Source organism: Somniosus microcephalus, chromosome 4, assembly GCF_052327205.1.
Source record: "Somniosus microcephalus isolate GS21.2 chromosome 4, FLI_Smic_1.0, whole genome shotgun sequence".
In the NCBI taxonomy this organism is placed as follows: domain Eukaryota; kingdom Metazoa; phylum Chordata; class Chondrichthyes; order Squaliformes; family Somniosidae; genus Somniosus; species Somniosus microcephalus.
The window spans coordinates 13,137,336-13,156,859 of NC_140990.1; the positions used below are offsets into that span (position 1 = coordinate 13,137,336).

Below are 19,524 nucleotides of genomic sequence, written 5' to 3' on the forward strand. Positions count from 1 at the left end.
GATCGCATTGAATGGCGGAGCAGGCTCGAGGGGCCGAATGGCCTGCTCCTGCTCCTATCTTCTATGTTTCTATGAACCTTCGTTGCACTCCCTCTATGACAAGTATATCCTTCCTTAGGTAAGGAGACCAAAATTGTACACAGTACTCCAGGTGTGGTCTGACCAAGGCCCTATATAATTGGAGTAAGACTTCTTTACTCCTGTACTCAAATCCTCTTGTAATGAAGGCCAGCATACCATTTGCCTTCCTAATGGCTTGCTGCAGCTGCACATTCACTTTCAGTGACTCATGTACAAGGACACCCAGATCCCTTTAAGCATCTGTATTCCAGTGATGCCAACCTGACAGGCACTCCCCTGCGGAATGTGACACTCTGTGTGGGGGAGAGAGAGAGAGAGAGGGTGTGAGTAAAACCCTTGGGAGTGTAGCGAAGATAAAACATTACCCCACCCCTTCCCGGAAGAGTTGATCCACAGTTCAATGTGAGTATTTGGAGTCCTTTTACTATATTTCTTTTTAACCCTGCGCGCACCGCGACCCAGGAACGCTCTACAGAGATGGTGCGTGAGGTGGTCGCGGGAGGGCACCGTTAGATTTTTACGTTCACCCGAGAGAGCAGTACCGCCCCTCTGTCAGTGCAGCGCTCCCTCAGTACTGCCCCTCCGTCAGTGCGGCGCTCCCTCAGTACTGCCCCTCTCACAGTGCGGCGCTCCCTAACTACTGCCCTCTCTGACAGTGCAGCGTTCCCTCAGTACTGCCCCTCCGTCAGTGCAATGCTCCCTCAGTACTGCCCCTCCGACAGTGCAGTGCTCCCTCAGTACTGCCCCTCCGACAGTGCAGCCCTCCCTCAGTACTGCCCCTCCGACAGTGCAGCGCTCCCACAGTACTGCCCCTCCGACAGTGCAGCCCTCCCACAGTACTGCCCCTCCGACAGTGCAGCGCTCCCACAGTACTGCCCCTCCGACAGTGCAGTGCTCCCTCAGTACTGCCCCTCCGACAGTGCAGCCCTCCCTCAGTACTGCCCTTCCGACAGTGCAGCGCTCCCTCAGTACTGCCCCTCCGACAGTGCAGCGCTCCCTCCGGTCTGTGAAGTGATGCCAGCTCCCAACTGGTGGCAGTTTGCATCCAGCACCACTCCCAGACACCCTCAGTGTTGATTCACAAGCCCAAATAGTGAGTCTCAGTCGGGTATTGAACTGCAGGGGGCATCGCTAGTGATGTGCCTCAATAATTCCGAGACTCGAAGTTAGCAGAACAAAAACAAGGCTTTTATTAACTTAGAACGTAACACGTAAGAGAGAGAGATGTCTTCCTTCTGGAGACTGAGGCCAGACTGAGTTAGCTTACAAACGGGGCCAGGTATGGGCGGAGCCCTACACACAGCACATTCCAGCACATTCCAGTATACAATACAGCACATTCCAGTACACAATACAATGAGGTCTGGGGGAAGGGAAATGACACTGAAACCGATCTCAGTCACAGGCAGTGATGAATGGAAGATTTCATCACATTCACCCCTTCTATAGATTTAGTCTGTTCGGGGGTTTGATAGTCCTCTGCGACTGACGTGGCTGTTGCGGTGCCGCGGGTGTCGGCTGGGTGTCCCCGGTAGCCTCCTGGGTCTCTGCCGGGGGTGCCGCCAGGGTTGTTGAAGGGGTAGTTGGTGGGGGTGCCGTTGGTCGGTGTTCTTCCGGGGGTGATGAAAGAGTAGTGGGTGGGTAAGAGTTGCTGTGACCGTCGTTGCCGCTATTGCCGTGGTTGTTGTCGATGCCGGCTGGGGCGACGTCTTTTATGGACACGGTGTCCTCCCTTCCGTCGGCGTGCCGGACATATGCGTATTGGGGGTTGGCGTGGAGTAGGTGTACTGGCTCCACGAGAGGGTCCGTCTTGTGGCCCCTCACATGCCTTCGCACGAGTACCGGACCTGGGGTGGAGAGCCATGACGGCATGGATACGCCTGAGGTGGATTTCCGGGGAAAGACAAACATTCGTTCATGAGGCGTGGTATTAGTGGCCGTACACAATAGCGACCGTATCGAATGGAGCACATCCGAGAGGACTTCCTGCCAGCGGGAGATAGGGAGGCCCTTGGTCCTTAGAGCTAGAGTGACTGCTTTCCATACTGTCCCGTTCTCTCGCTCCACTTGGCCGTTACCCCGGGGGTTGTAGCTGGTGGTACGGCTCGTGGCGATCCCCTTGGACAGCATGTACTGGCGTAGCTCTTCACTCATGAAGGACGCCCCCCTATCCGTATGGATGTAGCTCGGCATACCGAACAGGCAGAATAGGCTGTTGAGGCATTTAATGACCGTGGCGCTGGTCATGTCTGGGCAGGGGAAGGCGAATGGGAACCGGGAGTATTCGTCCACAATGTTCAGGAAGTAAACATTGCGGTCGACGGACGGGAGGGGGCCCTTGAAATCTAAGCTGAGCCGCTCAAAGGGCCGTGTAGCTTTGATTAAGTGGGCTCTATCTGGGCGGTAGAACCGAGGCTTGCACTCAGCACAAGTGCGGCAATTCCTGGTCAGGGACCGAACTTCCTCAATTGAGTAGGGTAAGTTACGGGACTTTATGAAGTGGAACAGCCGCGTGACCCCTGGGTGGCAGAGGTCATTGTGGAGGGTCTGTAGCTGATCCCCGGTGGCGCTGGCACACATCCCTCGTGAGAGGGCGTCAGGGGATTCGTTAAGGGCCCCTGGCCGGTAAATGATGTCGTACTCGAAGGTGGAGAGCTTGATCCGCCACCTAAGAATCTTATCATTTTTAATCTTCCCCCTCTGTTTATTATTGAACATAAACGCTACCGACCGCTGGTCGGTAACCAGGGTGAAGCGTTTGCCGGCTAGGTAGTGGCGCCAGTGGCGCACTGCCTCCACGATGGCTTGGGCCTCCTTTTCCACGGAGGAGTGTCTGATCTCGGGCCCTTGGAGGGTCCTCGAGAAGAAAGCTACGGGCCGCCCCGCCTGGTTGAGGGTGGCCGCCAAGGCGAAGTCAGACGCATCACTTTCCACTTGAAATGGAGTGTTCTCGTCCACTGCCTGTAGCGTGGCCCGCTCAATATCCTGCTTAATGCTTTTGAAGGCGGCGTGGGCCTCAGCAGAGAGCGGGAAAGAGGATGCTTTCAAGAGGGGGCGGGCTTTGTCGGAGTAGTTGGGGACCCATTGGGAATAATAAGAAAATAACCCCAGGCACCTTTTCAGGGCTTTGGGAGTGTTGGGCAGGGGCAGCTCCCGTAGGGGGCGCAATCGGTCGGGGTCTGGTCCGATTTCCCCATTCTCCACCACGCTGCCTAGTATGCAGAGGCGCGTGGTGTTGTAAACGCACTTGTCCTCGTTGTAGGTGAGGTTGAGTTTTTGTGCGGTTTTCAGGAACCTCTCGAGGTTCGAGTCGTGATCCTGCTGGTTGTGACCGCAGATGGTGACGTTGTCGAGGTAGGGGAAGGTTGCCTGCAAGTGGTGGTCATCGACCATGCGGTCCATCTCCCTCTGGAAGACCGAGACCCCATTCGTCACCCCAAAGGGGACTCTGAGGAATTGGTAGAGGCGTCCGTTCGCCTCGAAGGCGGTGTACGGGCGGTCCTCTGGTCTGATAGGGAGCTGGTGGTACGCTGACTTGAGGTCGATGGTGGAGAACACCCGGTATTGGGCGATTTGGTTCACCATTTCTGATATGCGGGGTAGCGGGTAGGCGTCTAGTAGGGTGTACCTGTTGATCGTTTGACTATAGTCGATCACCATCCGTTTCTTCTCGCTACCCCTTACCACTATCACTTGGGCGCGCCACGGGCTGTTGCTGCGTTCAATAATGCGCTCTTTCAGGAGCCTGTCTACCTCGGTCGCGATAAACCGCCTGTCCTCCCAGCTGTACCTCCTGCTTTTGGTCGCTATTGGCCGGCAGTTAGGGGTAAGGTTCGCGAATAGCGAAGGCGGCTTTACCTTCAGGGTAGCCAGACCGCACACTGTGAGGGGCGGCTGGGACCCACCGTACTTGAGCGTGATGCTTTGGTGGTTGCACTGGAAATCCAGGCCCAAGATCACGCTCGCACATAGGTTCTTCATGATTAATACTTTAAAATTATCATATACAGTTCCGTTAACGCACAATTGTACCGTGCAGTAACCCAGAATGGTCGATGTCTGGGTTTTGTCAGCCATAGAGATGGTACCCTGAGTAGGGACCACCTTTAGGGAGAGTTGTTGTGCCAGTTCTGGGTGGATAAAGCTCTCCGTGCTTCCACTGTCAATTAAGCATTTAACCCGGCACCCGTTTACCTCGATGTCCACCATTGATCTGGATAGCGGGTGCGGCCTGGTCTGGTCCACTGTGACCGATGCCACTGTAGGGCCCTGATCGATACAAGATGGCGTCCACGCTGTCTGCTCACAAGATGGCGGACCCCACGAGGTCGGGCAAGATGGCGTCCAAGATGGCCGCTCCCACGGCGCACACGCGGCGGTGGCGGGTTTTCCGGCGGTTGGTTTTCCGGCGGGGTTCCCTCTGCACACCTTCCCGAAGTGCCCCTTCTTACCGCACTTAAAGCAGGTGGTGCCTTTCGCCGGGCACAGGTTTCTGGTGTGCTTTGGCTGCCCGCAGAAGTAGCAGTTGGGTCCCTGACGCGTCGCGGCTGTCGTAGGGCTTCTGGGGGGAGAGCGGGGCCCAGCCGGTGTCGGGCTGTCTGGCGGGGGAGATGCCTTCCAAGATGGCGGCGCCCTCGGTGCACACGTGGCGGCGTGGACGGCGCGGGCTGAAGAGTAGGCGTCCGAGTTTCTCTGGGCCACATCCAGGGATCGCGCGGTGTCCGCAGCCTGTTTCAGGTCCAACCCCGTTTTTTCCAGCAGTCTTTGCCGGATGTAAGTGGAGCTGAGGCCTGTGATGAAGGCATCGCGAACAAGCTCGTCAGTGTACACTGCGGCTTTTACATCTCGGCACTTGCAGTCTTTGCCAAGCATTTTCAGGGTGCTTAGGAACTCCTCCACCGATTCCCCAGGTCGCTGTGCGCGGGTAGCGAGCAGGTGCCTAGCATACACCTCATTTGTAGGCTGCTGGTAATGCGCCTTTAAGATGTCGCAGGCGGCCAGGTACGTCTCGGCGTCTTGGATGAGGGGGTAAACCCGTTGGCTTACCCAATTCCGCAGAATTCCGAGTCTCATCCTCGCAGCGTCCGTAGCGTCTTTGACGGCTGCGGAATTGTCCAGGAAGAATTCCATACACTCAAACCAGTGTCCGAAGCGTGCTGATGCGTCCGGAGCATGTTGATCCAAATCCAAACGTTCGGGTTTCAGGAGTTGATCCATAGTGTTGAAAAATAAGTTAATAAAATTGATGTGCCTCAATAATTCCGAGACTCGAAGTTAGCAGAACAAAAACAAGGCTTTTATTAACTTAGAACGTAACACGTAAGAGAGAGAGATGTCTTCCTTCTGGAGACTGAGGCCAGACTGAGTTAGCTTACAAACGGGGCCAGGTATGGGCGGAGCCCTACACACAGCACATTCCAGCACATTCCAGTATACAATACAGCACATTCCAGTACACAATACAATGAGGTCTGGGGGAAGGGAAATGACACTGAAACCGATCTCAGTCATAGGCAGTGATGAATGGAAGATTTCATCACAGCTAGCAAGCCCGAAACAGGCCAACTCAGCACAGGCCAGGGATGGAGCCTGGGCCTTTCCTGCTCTGTGTGAGGGGGTGCTCAGTACCACATTGGCTGAGATCAAACTAGCTCAGCACAGGCCGGGGATGGAGCCTGGGCCTTTCCTGCTCTGTGTGAGGGGGTGCTCAGTACCACATTGGCTGAGATCAGACTAGCTCAGCACAGGCCGGGGATGGAGCCTGGGCCTTTCCTGCTCAGTGTGTGGGGCTCAGTACCACACCGGCTGAGATCAGACTAGCTCAGCATAGGCCGGGGATGGAGCCTGGGCCTTTCCTGCTCTGTGTGAGGGGGTGCTCAGTACCACATTGGCTGAGATCAGACTAGCTCAGCACAGGCCGGGGATGAAGCCTGGGCCTTTCCTGCTCAGTGTGTGGGGCTCAGTACCACACCGGCTGAGATCAGACTAGCTCAGCATAGGCCGGGGATGGAGCCTGGGCCTTTCCTGCTCTGTGTGAGGGGGTGCTCAGTACCACATTGGCTGAGGTCAGACTAGCTCAGCACAGGCCGGGGATGGAGCCTGGGCCTTTCCTGCTCAGTGTGTGGGGCTCAGTACCACACCGGCTGAGATCAGACTAGCTCAGCATAGGCCGGGGATGGAGCCTGGGCCTTTCCTGCTCTGTGTGTGTGGCTCAGTACCACACCGGCAGAGATCAGACTAGCTCAGCACAGGCCAGGGATGGAGCCTGGGCCTTTCCTGCTCTGTGTGTGGGGCTCAGTACCACACCGGCTGAGATCAGACTAGCTCAGCACAGGCCGGGGATGGAGCCTGGGCCTTTCCTGCTCAGTGTGTGGGGCTCAGTACCACACCGGCAGAGATCAGACTAGCTCAGCATAGGCTGGGGATGGAGCCTGGGCCTTTCCTGCTCTGTGTGTGTGGCTCAGTACCACACCGGCTGAGATCAGACTAGCTCAGCACAGGCCAAGGATGGAGCCTGGGCCTCTCCTGCTCAGTGTGTGGGGCTCAGTACCACACCGGCTGAGATCAGACTAGCTCAGCACAGGCCAGGGATGGAGCCTGGGCCTTTCCTGCTCTGTGTGAGGTGGGCGGGGGCTCAGTACCTCACCGGCAGGAACAGAAGCAGGTTTGAACTGTAATTAGGCCTCAGCCCACTAAACAATAACCAGACTGCAGCTCACAGCCAAGCACACATACTCAACAAGGGAAGCGAGGCCACAGGAATCTGGCACACCACTTAATGACTGGATGTGGACTGAATGCGGTTTCTCATCACTCTCTCTCTCTCACTGTCTCACTCTCTCTCTCTCACACTGTCTCACTCTCTCTCTCTCTCTCTATCACTGTCTCACTCTCTCTCTCTCTCTCACTGTCTCACTCTCTCTCTCTCTATCACTGTCTCACTCTCTCTCACACTGTCTCTCTCTCACACTCTCACTTTCTCACTCTCTCTAACTCTCTCACTTTCTCTCTCACTTTCTTTCTCGCTCTCTATCTTTCATCTGTCTCTCACTCTCTCTGCCTCACTCTCACTCTCTCTCTCTTTCTCCTCTCTATCACTGTCTCTCTCTCTCACACTCACTTACTCACTCTCTCTAACACTCTCACTTTCTCAGTCTCACTTTCTTTCTCTCTTTCTCTCTCTCTCTCTCTCTCACTTTCACTCTCACTTTCTCTCTCGCTTTCTCTCTCTCTCTATCTTTCTATCTGTCTCTCACTCTCTGCCTCTCTCTCACTCTCACTCTGTCTCTCTCTCTTTCTCTCTCTCTCTGTCTTTCAATCTCTCTCTGTCTCTTTTTAAAATAAATCAGTCAAGGCCAGCACTTGTTGCCCCTTGAGAAGGTGGTGGTGAGCCGCCTTCTTGAACCGCTGCAGTTCATGTGCTGAAGGTTCTCCCACAGTGCTGTTGGGGAGGGAGTTCCAGGATTCTGACCCAGCGACGATGAAGGATTGGCGATATATTTCCAAGTCAGGATTGTGTGTGTGTGTGAGACTCGGCTGTGTGGGGATCTATTATCCAGTGCTGCCTTCCCCAACCGGAAAGGATTGGTTTTGGGCTGTGATCGCGCTCCCCCTATGGTCGAATATGCCACACTCTGTCTGGGCTGAAGAATTTGTCAGTTGGTCAATGGTATTGGTGGGCTGGGAGTTGTTGTTGTCTCCTATTGAGGGTCTTGTCGGGGGTGGGGGGGTCGGGGGGGGCGTGGCAATTGGATTCTACAGTGCACTAAGTATTATGGGATAGCAGTCCTCCGGACCGGTAACCAGTGGGGGGGTTTGCGATCTAAACTTTTTTTCTTTGTTTAATTTTCCGCAGGCGACAACCCGCAGCTGGCCAAAGGAACTCACGTGATTCTCCCCCTGGTCGAGCAGCTGAAAGGGGGCGAGTGGGGCGCGACGGTGGTGGAGACGACAGGAGGCGGGCGGGGGCTGAGCCTGTCCGTCAACGCCCCCCCGCGCTGCCCGGTGGGCAAGTACCGCCTCTCCGTCTCCATCACCCAGCCCCAGTCCGAGAAGAAAGTCGAGGCAGTCCTCTACATTCTGTTCAACCCATGGTGCTCTGGTAGGTATCTTTCCAGGTGAGGGTGGGTCTGGCTAGGAGGCTCGGAGGTGGGGGGGGGGAGTAGAGGCAATAGTCGAGCCACAACCTACATCTTAGAAGCTATGGGGCTGTTTCCCCCTGGCTGGGAATGTGAGGTTATTCACTTTGGTAGGAAGAATTCCAAAGGTGAGAAACTTTTCAATCAATGTTGGCGTTCAGAGGGATTTGAGTGCCCTTGTAGACGAATCACTGAAAGTTAACATAAGAACATAAAAAATAAGAGCAGGAGTCGGCCATACGGCCCCTCGAGCCTGCTCCGCCATTCAACAAGATCATGGCTGATCATCGACCTCAACTCCACTTTCCCGCCCGATCTCCATATCCCTTGATTCCCCTGGAGCCCAAAAATCTATCGATCTCAGCCTTGAATATACTCAAAGACTCAGCATTCACAGCCCTCTGGGGCAGAGAATTCCAGAGATTCACAACCCTCTGAGTGAAGAAATGTCTTCTCATCTCAGTCCTGAATGGCCTACCCTTTAACATAAGAAGTAGGAGCAGGAGTAGGCCATACGGCCCCTCGGGCCTGCTCCGCCATTCAATAGGATCATGGCTGATCCGAATCTAGACTCACGTCCACTTCCCTGCCATCTCCCCGTAACCCCTAATTCCCTAACTTGCTAGGACAATGTCTATCTCCATTTTAAATTTATTTAATGTTGCAGCTTCCACAGCTCTCTGAGGTAGCAAATTCCATAGATTTACTACCCTCTGAGTGAAGAAGTTTCTCCTCATCTCAGTTTTGAAAGGGCAGCCCCTTATTCTAAGATGATGCCCCCTAGTTCTAGTCTCACCCATCAGTGGAAACATCCTCACCACATCCACCCGATCAAGCCCCCTCACAATCTTATATGTTTCAATAAGATCGCCTCTCATTCTTCTGAACTCCAATGAGTAGAGTCCCAACCTACTCAACCTTTCCTCATACGTCAACCCCCTCATCTCTGGAATCAACCGAGTGAACCTTCTCTGAACCGCCTCGAGAGCAAGTATATCTTTTCTTAAATCTGGAAACCAAAACTGCACACAGTATTCCAGGTGTGGCCTCACCAATACCCTGTATAACTGCAGCAAGACTTCCCTGTTTTTATACTCGAATATTCCTCCTCATCTCAGTCTTAAATGGCCGACCCCTTATCCTGAGACTGTGACCCTTAGTTCTAGACACTCCAGCAAGGGGGAACAACGTGCAGGTACAGCAAGCAATAAGGAAGGCAAGTGGCATGTTGGCCTTTATTACAAGGGGGTTGAAGTATAAGAGTAAGGAAGTCTTGCTACAATTGTACAGGGCCTTGGTGAGACCACACCTGGAGTACTGGGCACAGTTTTGGTCTCCTTATCTAAGGAAGGATATACTTGCCTTGGAGGCGGTGCAACGAAGGTTCACTGGATTGATTCCTGGGATGAGAGGGCTGTCCTATGATGAGAGATTAGAACATAAGAACATAAGAAATAGGAGCAGGAGTCGGCCATTCGGCCCTTCGAGCCTGCTCCGCCATTCAATGAGATCATGGCTGATCTTCTGCCTCAACTCCATTCACCGGCCCTATCGCCATATCCCTTGATGCCCTTACTAGTCAGAAATCTATCGACTTCTGTTTTGAATATACCCAATGACTGAGTCTCCACAGCACTCTGGGGCAGAGAATTCCAAAGATTCACCGCCCTCTGTGTGAAGAAACTTCTTCTCACCTCAGTCCTGAATGGCCGACCCCTTATTCTGAGACTGTGACCCCTGGTTCTACACTCCCCAGCCAAGGGAAACATTCTCCCAGCATCCACCCTATCAAGCCCTGTAATAATTGTGTATGCTTCAATGAGATCCCTTCCCATTCTTCTAAACTCTAGTGAATACAGGCCTAGTCGACCCAATCACTTCTCATATGACAGTCCTGCCATCCCAGGAATCAGTCTGGTGAACCTTCGTTGCACTCCCTCTATGGCAAGTATATCCTTCCTTAGGTAAGGAGACCAAAATTGTACCCAGTACTCCAGGTGTGGTCTCACCAAGGCCCTGTACAATTGGAGTAGATTGGGCCTATACTCTCTGGAGTTTAGAAGAATGAGAGGTGATTTCATTTGAAAGATACAAGATTCTAAGGGGGCTTGACAGGGTAGATGCAGGGAGGATGTTTCCCCTGGCTGGGGAGTCTAGAACCAGGGGTCACAGTCTCAGAATAAGGGGTTGGCCATTTAGGACTGAGATGAGGAGAAATTTCTTCACTCAGAGGGCGGTGAATCTTTGGAATTCTCTACCCCAGAGGGCTGTGGAGGCTCAGTCATTGAGTATATTCAAGACAGAGATCGATAGATTTTTGAATATTAAGGGAATCAAGGGATATGGGGATAGTGCAGGAAAGTGGAGATGAGGTGTATGATCAGCCATGATCTCATTGAATGGCAGGGCAGGCTCGAGGGGCTGAATGGCCGACTCCTGCTCTTACTTCTTAAGTTCTTATCATCATTTCTGCTGTGGGCGTGGCTCTAGTTCGGGTGTGGGACGCCTGTTCCACCTATAGCTGCCAAGGTATAGCCCTAGTAAAACTGAAGTCAATGGGAATCAGGGGGAAAACGCTCCACTGGCTGGAGTCATACCTCGCACAAAGGAAGATGGTTGTGGTGGTTGAAGGTCAATCATCACAACCCCAGGACATCGCTGCAGGAGTTCTATCTAATCTAAGGAAGGGTGTACTTGCCTTGGAGGCGGTGCAACGAAGGTTCACTAGATTGATTCCTGGGAGGAGAGGGCTGTCCTATGATGAGAGATTGTGTAGAATGGGCCGATACTCTCTGGAGTTTAGAAGAATGAGAGGTGATCTCATTGAAACATACAAGATTCTGAAGGGGATTGACAGGGTAGATGCTGAGAGGTTGTTTCCCCTGGCTGGAGAGTCTAGAACTAGGGAGCATAGTCTCAGGATAAGGGGTCGGCCATTTAGGACTGAGATGGGGAGAAATTTCTTCACTCAGAGGGTGGTGAATCTTTGGACTTCTCTACCCCAGAGGGCTGTGGAGGCTCAGTCATTGAGTATATTCAAGGCTGAGATCGATAGATTTTTGGACTCTAGGGAATCAAGGGCTAGTTGGGCGGGAAAGTGGAGTTGAGATAGATCAGCCATGATCTTACTGAATGGCGGAGCAGGCACGAGGGGCCGAATGGTCCTATTTATATTTTTATGAATGGGGTAGGGTGCCGCATGACCAACGGCCATTGTCGTATCAGGGGACTGTGCCCTGGGAACCACCTCAGCTGCCCACATCACCCCGCAAGTGGTCAGTTTCACACCTGTCAGGCTAAATCAGCAGTCAGGATTTATTCACGAGTCCTATGATTACACAGATGCTCACCTCATTGGTTAGTCTGGAAACCCAATCGGAATTGCTGTTCCTATTTCTTATGTTCTTTCTTATAAGAACATAAGAACATAAGAAATAGGAGCAGGAGTAGGCCAATCAGCCCCTCGAGCCTGCTCCACCATTCAATAAGATCATGGCTGATCTGATCCTAACCTCAAATCTTCTATCACTCTGCATCCACCCGAACCCATGTGATCTCCCGGGAGAGGCGAAAAACCAGATAAAGACCCAATGGCCAATTTGGGAGAAAAGAATCTGGGAAATTCCTCTCCGACCCATCTAGGTGATCGAAATTCTTCCAGGAGATCACTCTGTCCCTATATTTTCTACAGTACTTACCTTCTGTAAAGGCGATCTCCACCCCAGCCAGGAACAGGAATAAAACCATCTCCTGAAATCTAACAGAATTAGAACACAGTAGGAGCAGAACAAGGCTACACGGCCCCTGGGCCCACTCCACTACCCACAGGGCCATGACCATTCCGAACCCAGACTCATGTCCAATTTCCTGCCCGCTCCCCGTAACCCTTAATTCCCTTTACTTCTAGGAAACTATCTATTTCTGTTTTAAATTTATTTAATGATGTAGATTCCACAGCTTTCTGGGGCAGCAAATTCCACAAACCTACCACCCTCTGAGTGAAGAAGTTTCTCCTCATCTCAGTTTTGAATGAGCAGCCCCTTATTTTACGATTATGCCCCCTAGTTCTAGTTTCACCCATCATTGGGAACATCCTCACCGCATCCACCCGATCAAGCCCCTTCACAATCTTATATGTTTCAATAAGATCGCCTCTCATTCTTCTGAACTCCAATGAGTAGAGTCCCAATCTACTCAACCTCTCCTCATATGACCACCCCCTCATCCCCGGGATTAACCGAGTGAACCTTCTTTGTACTGACTCGAGAGCAAGTATGTCTTTTCTTAAGTATGGACACCAAAACTGTATGCAGTATTCCAGGTGCGGCCTCACCAATACCTTGTACAACTGCAGCAATACCTCCCTGTTTTTATATTCCAACCCCCTAGCAATAAAAGCCAACATTCCATTGGCCTTCTTAATCACTTGCTGCACCTGCATACTAACTTTTTGAGTTTCGTGCACCAGGACCCCCAGATCCCTTTGTACTACAGTACTTTCCAGTTTCTTGCCATTAAGATAATAACTTGCTCTATGATTTTTCCTGCCAAAGTGCATAACCTCACACTTTCCAGTATTGTATTCCATCTGCCAAATCTCTGCCCACTTACTTAGCCTGTCTATGTCCCTTTGCAGGTTTTTTATGTCCTCCTCACTCACTACTTTCCGTCCCATCTTTGTATCATCTGCAAACTTTGATATGTTACACTCGGTCCCCTCCTCCAAATCGTTAATATAGATTGTAAAGAGTTGGGGACCCAGCACTGACCCCTGCGGAACACCACTAGTTACTGGTTGCCAATCTGAGAACGAACCATTTATCCCAACTCTCTGCTTTCTGTTAGAGAGCCAATCCTCCACCCACGCCAGAATATTACCCCCAATCCCGTGATTTTTTATCTTGAGCAATAATCTTTTGTGTGGCACCTTGTCAAATGCCTTTTGGAAGTCTAAATACACTACGCCCACTGGTTCCCCTTTATCCACCCTGTATGTTACTTCCTCAAAAAACTCAAGCAAATTTGTCAAACATGACTTCCCCTTCATGAAACCATGCTGAGTTTGCCCTATTAAATTATGTTTATCCAAATGTCCCGTTACTGTCTCCTTAATAATGGACTCTAACATTTTACCAACCACAGATGTTAGGCTAACAGGTCTATAGTTTCCAGCCTTCTGCCTACTACCCTTTTTAAATAAGGGTGTTACATTAGCAGTTTTCCAATCTGCCGGGACCTTTGCTGAGTCCAGTGAGTTTTGGAAAATTATTACCAATGCATCCACAATCCCTACCGCTACTTCCCTCAAGACCCTGGGATGCAAGCCATCAGGTCCAGGGGATTTATCCGCCTTGAGTCCCATTATTTTACCAAGTACCACTTCCTTAGTGATTTTAATTGTATTTAGTTCCTCCCCCCCTAGAGCCCCCTGTTTGTCCAGTGTTGGGATATTCTTAGTGTCCTCTACTGTAAAGACTGATACAAAATAATTGTTCAGTGTTTTTGCCATCTCCATGTTTCCCACCATTAATTTCCCAGTCTCATCCTCTAAGGGACCAACATTTACTTTAGCCACCCTTTTTCTTTTTATATAACTATAGAAACTTTTACTGTCTGTTTTTATATTTTTTGCTAATTTACTTTCATAATCTATCTTCCCTTTCTTAATCAATCTTTTTGTTATTTTTTGCTGTCTTTTAAAGACTTCCCAATCTTCCATCCTCCCACTAGATTTGGCTACCTTATATGCCCTTGTTTTTAGTCGGATACTATCCTTAATTACTTTACTTAGCCACGGATGGCTATCTTTTCTTTTACACCCTTTTTTCCTCAGTGGAATATATTTTTTTTGGAAGTTGTAAAATAACTCCTTAAATGTACACCACTGATCATGTACCGTCTTACCCTTTAATCTATTTTCCCAGTCCACTCTAATTAATTCCGCTCTCATACCTTCATAGTCTCCTTTATTCAAGCTCAGCACGCTTGTTTGAGATCCAACCTTCTCACCCTCTAATTGAATATGGAACTCAACCATGTTATGGTCACTCATTCCAAGGGGATCCTTTACTAGGACATTTTTAATTAATCCTGTCTCATTACACAGGACCAAATCTAAGGTTGCTTGCCCCCTGGTCGGTTCAGTTACATACTGCTCAAGAAACCCATCCCTAATACACTCAATGAACTCTTCCTCAAGGCTGCTCTGCCCAATTTGATTTGTCCAGTTAATATGATAATTAAAATCCCCCATAATTATAGCTGTTCCCTTATTACAAGCCTCAACTATTTCCTGATTAATACTCCGTCCAACAGAGTTGCAACTGTTCGGAGGCCTATAGACTACACCCACTAGTGTTTTTTTCCCCTTATTATTCCTTACCTCCACCCAAACTGTTTCACTATCCTGCTCCTTTGACCCAATATCATTTCTCTGTATTATAGTGATTCCTTCCTTTATTAACATAGCCACCCCACCTCCTCTCCCTTCCTGCCTGTCCTTCCTGATTGTTAAATAACCTGGTATGTTTAATTCCCAGTCATTGTCACCCTGCAGCCATGTTTCTGTAATGGCCACAAGATCATACCCATATGTCATTATTTGTGCCGTTAACTCATTCATTTTGTTACGAATGCTACGTGCATTCAGATAAAGAACTCTCAAATATGTTTTGTAACACTTAGTTCCTGTTTTTTCCCTTTTTAGTACTTTACTTTTTACTCCATACCTTCTGTCCCTTCCTGACACATTCTGTTTTTTAATTCCCCCACTGCTACCTAAGTCTATGACCTTCTCTGTTGTCATTTCTATTATTTGCTCTCTAGAAACCTCCCCCCCACTAATTAGTTTAAAGCCCTCTCTACAGCCCTAGTTATATGATTCGCCAGGACTCTAGTCCCAGCACTGGCCAAGTGGAGTCCGTCCCAACAGAACAGCTCCCTCCTGTCCCAGTACTGGTGCCAGTGTCCCAAGAAGCAAAACCCATTTCTCCCACACCAGTCTTTGAGCCACGCATTTAACTCTTTAATTTTATTTATCCTAGCCAAATTCGCTCGTGGCTCAGGTAATAACCCAGAGATTATTACCCTTGAGGTTCTGTTTTTTAATTTGACCCCTAGCTGCTCATACTCCTTTAACAGAACCGTCTTCCTTGTCCTATCTACGTCGTTTGTACCAACATGGACCACGACAACTGGATCCTCCCCCTCCCACTGCAAGTTTCTCTCCAGCCCAGAGGAGATGTCCTTAACCCTGGCACCAGGCAGGCAACACAGCCTTCGGGACTCCCGCTCTTGACTGCAGAGAACCCTATCTATCCCCCTAATGATACTATCCCCTACCACTACAACATTTCTTTTTACTCCCTCCACTTGAATGGCCCCCTGTACCACGGTGCTGTGGCCAGGTTGCTCATCCTCCCTGCAGTCCCCGCTCCCGCCCTCACAGGGAGTAAGAACCTCGATCCTGCTGGACAAGAACAAGGGCTGCGTCTCCTTCAACACTACATCCTGGATCCCTGTACCTTCCTCACTCGTAGTCACACCATCCTGTCCCTGACCACGGACTACATCTGCAGTAATTAACTTCATAGGTGTGACCATCTCCTGAAACATAGAGTCCAGGAACTTCTCCCCCTCCCTGATGTGTCGCAGTGTCCGAAGCTCGGTCTCAAGCTCCATAACATGGAACTTGAGTTCCTCTAGCAGCAAACACTTGTCGCAGATGTAATCACCGTTAGCCTCAATGGGGTTCAACGGCTCCCACATCTCGCAACAGTAACACATCACCTGCTCCATTCTATATAATTAATTTAATTTCTTATTATTAGTTATGAAGACCCTGCCCGGATATATATGATAATATCACACCACTATTCAATAGGACTTACCAACTTAAAGGTATGAAAGAGAAGAGAAGGAAGAAAACCAACCAACCAGCTGATCACCAACCTCCTCCTTGAATGCTGTCTGTGGAGCCTGTTTGGTTGACTCGTCTCGCTGCTCCTCCTCCGCAGTGCTGTCTAAGCCTGGGAGTGGGGAATAAAACAGAACAAAAAACACACCCTCACCTCCCACTTATCTGAACTCTCCCACTTAGCAAAACTCCAACAGCACTCAATGCACAAAGCACTCCGTGCACTGCACTAGCCCCTCCCCTTTTATACCCGGATTCTACTTCCTGTTTAAACTGCCCAAGAGTTTAAAAAACCCTTAAAAAATTAAACTTACTTCAAATAATTGGCTTCTTAACACACTAAAATTCACAAAATACACTTAAATGATTTTTCTCCCACTTAGCAAAACTCCAACAGCACTCAATGCACAAGCACTGATTTAAAGACTGCTAAAAATAAATCCTTGGTTCTATTAAAAAGAGGAACCAAGTACAAAACGCAAGGAAGCTATGATGAACCTTTATAAATCATTGGTTCGGCCACAGCTGGAGTATTGTGTTCAATTTAGGAAGTATGTCAAGGCCTTAGAGAGGGTGCAGAGGAGATTTACTGGAATGGTACCAGGGGATGAGGGACTTCACTTTTGTGGAGAGACTGGAGAAGCTGGGGTTGTTCTCCTTGGAGCAGAGAAGGTTAAGAGGACTGCTTTCTGTGGGAGAGGGTTCCACACTTCTACCACCCTTTGTGTGAAGAAGTGTTTCCCAACTTCTCTCCTGAATGGCCTGGCTCTGATTTTAAGGTGATGTCCCCTTGTCCTCGGCTGCCCCACCGGTGGAAAAAGTTTTTCTCTATCTACTCTACCAATTCCTTTCAAAATCCTCAATCACTCCTTAATCTTCTAGATTCCAGGGAATACAAGCCTAGTTTATGTAATCTCTCCTCATAATCTAACCCTTGGAGCCCGGGAAACATTCTGGTGAATCTGTGCTGCATTCCTTCCAAGGCCAGTATATCCTTTCTGAGGTGCGGTGCCCAGAACTGTACACAGTGTTCCAGATGTGGTCTAACCAGGGCTTTGTATAGCTGTGGCAAAACTGCCTCCGCTTTATATTCTACCTTCTAGTTATGAGAGAGAGAGAGGCAGAGAGCGAGAGAGGCAGAGAGCGAGAGAGGCAGAGAGCGAGAGAGAGGGGCAGAGAGCGAGAGAGAGGGGCAGAGAGCGAGAGAGAGGGGCAGAGAGTGAGAGAGAGGGGCAGAGAGCGAGAGAGGGGCAGAGAGTGAGAGAGAGGGGCAGAGAGCGAGAGAGAGGGGCAGAGAGCAGAGAGGGGCAGAGAGCGAGAGAGGGGCAGAGAGCGAGAGAGGGGCAGAGAGAGGGAGGGAGGGGGAGAGAGGGAGGGAGGGGGAGAGAGCGAGAGAGAGGGGCAGAGAGCGAGAGAGAGGGCAGAGAGCTGAGAGAGGGGCAGAGAGCGAGAGAGAGGGGGCAGAGAGCGAGAGAGGGGCAGAGAGCGAGAGAGAGGGGCAGAGAGCGAGAGAGAGGGGCAGAGAGCGAGAGAGGGGCAGAGAGCGAGAGAGGGGCAGAGAGAGAGAGAGAGGGGCAGAGAGCGAGAGAGAGGGGCAGAGAGCGAGAGAGAGGGGCAGAGAGCGAGAGAGAGGGGCAGAGAGTGAGAGAGGGCAAAGAGCGAGAGAGGGGCAGAGAGAGAGAGAGGGGCAGAGGGAGGGAGGGAGGGGGAAGAGAGGGAGGGAGGGGGAGAGGCGGAGAGGGAGGGAGGGGTAGAGGCAGAGAGGGAGGGAGGGGGAGAGGCAGAGAGGGAGGGGAGGGGGAGGGGCAGAGAGAGAGAGGGGCAGAGAGAGAGAGAGGGCAGAGAGAGAGAGGGGCAGAGAGAGAGATGGGGGCAGAGAGAGAGAGGGGGGGCAGAGAGAGAGAGCGGGGCAGAGAGAGAGAGAGGGGGGGCAGAGAGAGAGAGGGGGGGCAGAGAGAGAGAGCGGGGCAGAGAGAGAGAGAGGGGCAGAGAGAGAGAGAGGGGGGGCAGAGAGAGAAAGAGAGGGCAGAGAGAGAGAGGGGGGCAGAGAGAGAAAGAGGGGCAGAGAGAGAGAGAGGGGCAGAGAGAGAGAGAGAGGGGGCAGAGAGAGAGAGAGGGGCAGAGAGAGAGAGAGGGGGCAGAGAGAGAGAGGGGCAGAGGAGAGAGAGAGAAGAGGGGCAGAGAGAGAGAGAGAGAGGGGCAGAGAGAGAGAGAGAGGGGGCAGAGAGAGAAGAGGGGCAGAGAGAGAGAGAGGGGCAGAGAGGGAGAGAGGGGGGGGCAGAGAGAGAGAGAGGGGCAGAGAGAGGGGGAGGGGGAGAGGGAGAGGGGGAGAGGGAGATGGGGAGAGGGAGGAGGGAGACGGGGAGAGGGAGAGGGAGGCGGGGGAGAGGGAGACGGGGAGAGGGAGAGGGAGACGGGGAGAGGGAGACGGGAGAGGGAGAGGGAGACGGGGAGAGGGAGACGGGGAGAGGGAGAGGGAGACGGGGAGAGGGAGACGGGGAGAGGAGAGAGGGAGGACGGGAGAGGGAGACGGGGAGAGGGAGACGGGGAGAGGAGAGGGAGAGGGGACGGGGAGAGGGAGACGGGGAGAGGGAGACGGGGAGAGACGGGGAGAGGGAGAGGGAGACGGGGGAGAGGGAGACGGGGAAAGGGAGAGGGAGAGGGAGACGGGGAGAGGGAGAGGGAGACGGGGAGAGGGAGAGGGAGACGGGAGAGGGAGACGGGGGAGACGGGGAGAGGGAGACGGGGGAGAGGGAGACGGGGAAAGGGAGAGGGAGAGGGAGACGGGGAGAGGGAGAGGGAGACGGGGAGAGGGAGAGGGAGACGGGGAGAGGGAGACGGGGAGACGGGGAGAGGGAGACAGGGAGAGGGGAGAGGGAGACGGGGAAAGGGAGAGGGAGAGGGAGGCGGGGAGACGGGAGAGGGAGACGGGGAGAGGGAGACGGGGAGAGGGAGAGGGAGACGGGGAGAGGGAGAGGGAGACGGGGAGAGGGAGAGGGAGACGGGGAGAGGGAGACCGGGGAGAGGAGAGGGAGACGGGGAGAGGAGACTGGGAGAGGGAGACGGGAGAGGGAGAGGGAGAGGGAGACGGCGCGGAGAGGGAGACGGGGAGAGAGGGGAGAGGAGACGGGGAGAGACGAGAGGGAGAGGGAGAAGGGGAGAGCGGGAGAGGGAGATGGGGAGAGAGGGAGAGGGAGATGGGGAGGGAGACGGGGCAGACACTCTTTGTGTCTCTCTCTCTCTTTGTCTCCCTCGCTGTCTCTCGCTCTCTTTGTCTGTCTCTCGCTCTCTTTTTCTGTCTCTCGCTCTCTTTGTCTGTCTCTCGCTCTCTCTGTCTGTCTCTCGCTCTCTCTGTCTGTCTCTCTCTCTCTCTCTCTCACTGTCTCTCTC

At 52.0% G+C, this 19,524-nt stretch overlaps 1 protein-coding gene across 1 annotated transcript in view; it reads left to right on the forward strand.

The window, feature by feature from the left end:
• Positions 1-414: 414 nt before the first annotated feature.
• Positions 415-19,524, forward strand: part of LOC147118319 (protein-glutamine gamma-glutamyltransferase K-like) — a 44,212-nt gene continuing 25,102 nt past the window's right edge. The window contains exons 1-2 of the mRNA XM_085983884.1: positions 415-483; positions 7,937-8,182. The gene's annotated coding sequence lies outside the window, so the exon portion shown is untranslated. The remainder of the gene's footprint in view (positions 484-7,936; positions 8,183-19,524) is intronic.